The sequence below is a fragment of the Thermobia domestica genome, chromosome 8, assembly GCF_964235325.1.
Source record: "Thermobia domestica chromosome 8, izTheDome1.hap1.1, whole genome shotgun sequence".
Taxonomy (NCBI): Eukaryota; Metazoa; Arthropoda; class Insecta; order Zygentoma; family Lepismatidae; genus Thermobia; species Thermobia domestica.
The window spans coordinates 86,941,332-86,946,926 of NC_137461.1; positions in this window are offsets into that span (position 1 = coordinate 86,941,332).

A 5,595-nucleotide genomic window follows, 5' to 3' on the forward strand; every position below is an offset into this window, starting at 1 on the left:
CAAAAGCCTATTGTAAATACAAAATGTTTCGTTGCAATTCTTCATGTCCTTTACACACATCTGATATTCTTACTAGAACTTTTCATATTTCGTGATCAAATATTTGGAGGGGTGCGTACCCCACCCAACCGTTTCCTCCACGAAAATACGAAACCCGTATCCTCATCTTGTCTGAAATATCTGTGCACAATTTCATTCACTTCGGTTTACTTCTTCTTGCCTTAGCGGCGTCAAATTTCAAATTTTTGGCTGAGGGCTTTTGAACCCTAAAAGGTATTTCTGGAGATCATAAAAACCCGTATTCGGTTTCCTTTTTGCGTATTGTCCATAAGTTATGCTGCAATTCCTCATGTCCTTTACACACATTTGACATACTGTTACTAGCACTTTTGATTATTCGTGATCAAAAGTTTGGGGGGATCTGTGCCCCACCCAACCCTTTTTTCCAGAAAAATACGAAACCCGATTTCCTCATATTACGTCTACAATATCTTTGCACAATATCATTTATTTCGGTTCACTTCTTTTAGCCTTTTCGGAGTCAATTTTGAAAATTTTGGGTGGAGGATTTTGCCCCCTAATGGGGCGTTTACACTTGGTCGATTTAGTCGCATGGCTAAATCGACTCGTTGCATTTGCGACTAAATCGAAGCAACTAGGCCAAATCAGATCGATGGATGTTTCAATTGTTTCAACCGAAATTGAATACTGCTTGTCGACTCGCTCCCCTCTGGTCGATTCGAAATCGACTGGCAATTTTAAAGACGTCCAAGCAAAAAATAATTGGTACAATTTGCGGTGTTATAGCAGAAGAATTAAGGGACAAAATTAAATAGCAGAACAATAAAAAAGAAAAAGAACATGGTGTTGGATAAGGGAATTTATATTAAGAAAACAGTATTTAGAAGCATTGTATACGTGTATTTGGTAAAAGAATTTTCAGTAGAGAATCCTTGTGTAGGTTTAAGCACTTGTCATGGTTCCACAGTAATAAGTCTAAACTTGTAAACATAAAATTTACTTTCTTATATTATAGAGAAAGACTCCGCCGGTGAAATTAATATATTACACAATCGGCTTTCATATGGAGTCACTCATCATAACCGCAGTATACCACTTGTTAACATAAAATACTGCTTACCTTCATTTTGCAAAAATGTTCCACCAGTGGAAATCAATATCATATTAATCTACTTTCATCTATAGCCAACTCTTTTTTTACAATAAAATTGCCATTTTTATGACGGTCTATTATAAACTTGCACTATACAATGTATTAAAAAATCATTAAATAATGAGAAAATGATATGATTTTTTAATTAACATTATCTTGCAAAATTGACAAGTTCTTTAGTAGGATAGTCATTAGTAAGTGGAAACCCTGCAGTCCCAGTTTAGGTACACATACTTAGAATCATAATGTAACCATTATCTATATTATTTAAGTATCTATTATAATGAGGAAGGTTATGTTACATAGCCGAAACTATATCACAAACATATAATTTTAAAATATATATACTGTTTTGGTCAGTTGGAGTTTTATTAGTAATGTATCCATGTCTTTCAAAGGCAGTTTTACTCTTGTAGAAGGGCGGACTTGCATTACTGGATGCAGATTTACTTTAAAAATGCTTAGCTGTTATCGGTACAAGTATAGCGAAGTACCATAAAAGCTAACAGTAAATAGCTACAATAAGTACTAACCAACTTGTGTTAGGTAGCTACTAAAAGCGATAATTTGGATTTCTGGGCTTTCGGCATCAAAGGGCATGTTAACTCGTCACGTTCTTGAGGGATGACGTCCCTCGGCGAGCACACTGAAAGGGTAGAAAGAAAGAATTGAGGAAGGAAGAAAGAGGCCTAGGATCTATGTTAGGTACCACCCCGGCGTTTGCCTAGTGTGAATAAGGAAACCTCATTCAGGATGGTTCGCATTAAAAGCTTTGTATAGTTTTTCGATTAAGTGCCCCCACCGTGAATCGAACCCGGGACCGCTCACACTGAAAGTAAAGCAACAATGGTATTTAAAGCGCACAGACTAGGAGCAGCAAAACCTTTGCTTATCACAAAATAATAGATTATTTTTAACAGGTCAAATCATAACTCTTACCACGTTACTAACGGGTGCAGGTTTTGTTTTGGTACATTCTATTTTGGAAGATTTACAGACAAAACTCAACTTGCATAAAAAAAATGTTTATAAAGAGCAAATTTCTGCAGGCATCAGTATTAATAACAAAGTAATACACCTATATTTTAGGTTTACAACTGTAAAATAATTACAAGTGCTTTACGATGGATAAAATAAGTGAGTGCGTATGAAAGATGGCTCTGTTAGATACTATTTTCCACCTGTGGCATATTTCTGCACAGTGTACAGCACCTTTATTTTATGTTTACAAGTGCAGCGTTACTAGTATGAAACCATAACAAGTGCTATTGAAACTCGTATCATTGACAAAATCAACTTTTTCCCACTACCTTCGATTGCGCGCACACGTACCATCGCTGGAGCTCCTGCTCTCTTCGGACTTCCCCCTCCCGCGCTACAACGTGGACCCACCAGCTTCGTTCTGTCTAACTCCGTTAAATAGTATTTTTCTTTCAATGGCCACCTAGCAAAGGTTGGTTTGCGTTTCTTAACTGTATGTTTTATTCTACGCACCAGAAAGCCGTATTTATACGAAAGTCGTAAAAAATTATAGTTTTTCAGCAATTTCTTTCTTGTGGCCCCTTTGGATTTATGCCAAGTAAGGTATTTTCATGGTTCCCAGTGCAAACTTTTTAGGTTATAGTAAGAAGGATATTAGTGAGAGATTTATAATTTTTCAACAATTCTTTTTAGTGGTGCGTCAAAAGTAGACCTGTATGTTCTAATGAAGCTTATATAATCTAGCATAAAAAGCGATCGGCTTCATGAACCAAGCTATCTTTTGTTGAAATATATCTTCCACACCTGCACCTGACCTTTTCGAAGCATTTTAATATTTTGAATTTTATTACGTAGATCAGCAGTTGTGATTTTTAAATTCATTTGATGAATAAATCTAGTGCTGTTCATCTAGTAGCAATATTTCTGTAAAGAGTATTTTTTGTATTCCATAAACATTCATTTTTCTCAAATAATTATAAAAGTAATCTAATGTAAAGTAAACATAATCACATGCCGGACACTTTTCCTTTCTCCTGAAAATGTTTTGGAATCAGGTGTTTACATTAGACAATCTAGTCGTATTCGCTAGGCAATCTCATCGAATCGACCACAGAAAATAGAACGTCTTTCAATTCAGTTGCCAGTCGATTAGTCGCCTTCGATCAACAAGCGATTAAGTTGAAGTCCCGTTTATACGGTCGATTAAGTTGAAAATGACGTCAATTCAACTGAATCGAACGCAAATCGACTAAGTGTAAACGCCCCATAAAACCGTTTTTCCGCAGAAACTAACTAAACCGTTTTTTCGGGGTGAGGGAGAGAATGGTTTCCTCTAATATCTGTTTCTTGGCATTCATATTGTTTGAACTGCTTAACTAAGATCATTTTGTAACATTTGATGTCATCCAATCCGTCACGATAATAAAATTGTCATTCTTATCAATTTGTTTGATTGTCTTATTTGCAGTTTGCCACAGTGATATATTTGTTACAAAATTGAGGTTTAGTTCAACGCCTTTCGAATTCACAACCAACCCAACCGCCGAGATTTTTGGGTTGCCTGCTATTGCAGGAAAAGGAGAATTGCAGGTGGTAATGCACTTTTGAAGTCGTTTATACATAGATTTTCAAACGAGACGAGACCAGACAAGACCAAATCAGAAAATTTATCCAACAATTGAGACGAGACGTGAAAGAATTCTTAAGAATATGGCTGGAACGTGAAATTTACAAAAATTTACTTACAAGACGTAATGAAAAATTTTATTTCTTGTCTCGTGGGCAACAGGAGCTCCGAGCTCCAATAACATTCTTCCTCAGCAGCACGTACTGGATTTAAAATGTTCTTGATTAAATTCAAGTTTTGACACAAATTTAGTAGGTACGTGTATAGATACAAATATTCGTCTTCCTTTTCCTTAAACTCTGAAGATGCATTTAGATTTGTATTGTGTGTATCCTCATCATGAACAAAAAAATGAAATGAAATCTTCCACGCTTATGCCGGCTAGGCTAAAGGAGACGGTGATGATGAGAAATGAATGAAAAGGTGGAATGTTGAAAGTGGGAGGAAACGGAAGAACCACGATAAAACCCACGCACACGGTGTTTGTCTACCACAAAGTTCACTTGGCGATACCAGGGTTTGAACCCGGGATCCCATGCGCCAGAGATGAACGCTCTACCACTGAGCCAACGCGGCCCTGATCATGGCAAGATCTGTGGGATAAGAACTTTAGAGAAATGGGTAAAAACCTGAGAAAACCGGCTGGCATAATACTATCCACATGGCTTCGGATTGCACCAGACACCCCTTATACCATAGGTATGCACTCTAGTACTAAGCCACCATGCGCCTCTGCGACCTTTGTTAATCAGTGAGATAGGATTATGCATAGGGTCAGGAAAAGAAAAGTCTAGAAAAAAGGAAGTTCCCTATCTTTTCTCCTTAGAAATAAATCCCTGACTACATGTATGTATGAATGCGTGATTGGTTTTGTTTAACTTTTTGTAATATTGTCCGGTCTTAATTGAAACCCAAAGTAGTACACATAGTCATCCCATTCCAGGAAAATGACCTCGAGCCGGGTGATCCCTCCTAAATAAGCCACTGGTTAGCCATTTTTGAAGTTCTATTTAGCTAGCTAGCCTGTTGGCAACACTGAGGAGGATAGGTGTGAGTAAAGTAAAATATCTTGGAAGATGGAAGAAACAAGATTAGTAAAAGTGGTGCATGAGGCCACTAAACATATAAAAAAAGGGGAGAACACGAAATGGTTTAGGAGAGATAGGAAATTAGAAAGAAAGTATGATCAAACTACCCGCTGGCATAGAGAAGAAAATTATAAAAATTGGGAAAAAATCACAGAAAAAACATTTAAAGAGAAAGCGCAGGAAAAGTGGTATGAAGAAGTTCTTAAGAAGAGCAGTTTGAAAGGAATATATACACACAAAAAGAGTTATGGGAATATAAATTATATGAACAATGATTTACGAAGCATTTTACTTTTCAAAGCCAGGTCAGGGAGCCTTGAAACCGGGGTAAGATTGAAAAAATTTAAAGAAGTGAACGAAAAATTTCAATTATGTTTTAAAGAAGATGAAACATTAGAACACTTATTGTTAAAATGTGAAGAAACCCAAAAAATCAGGGAAAAATGGAAATGGATCGATGAAATGAAAGAGGAAGAAAATTTGATTAAATTAGCTTGGAGGCTAGGCTTTAATGTAAATGGAAGGGAACTAAGTGAGAAAGAAATAGAAAAAACCAAAGAACTTCTTGAATTTTGGTGGAAAAAGAAAATGGAAAACGTTAAATGAAAAAAAAAGCAGTATACTTACTATATTTTTTCTTTTATTCAGGATCCAAACTTCCGAAGAGAAGGAAGGAAAATACTTTGAACCTGAACCTGAATGAAGTATGGGGAATTAGTAGAGAG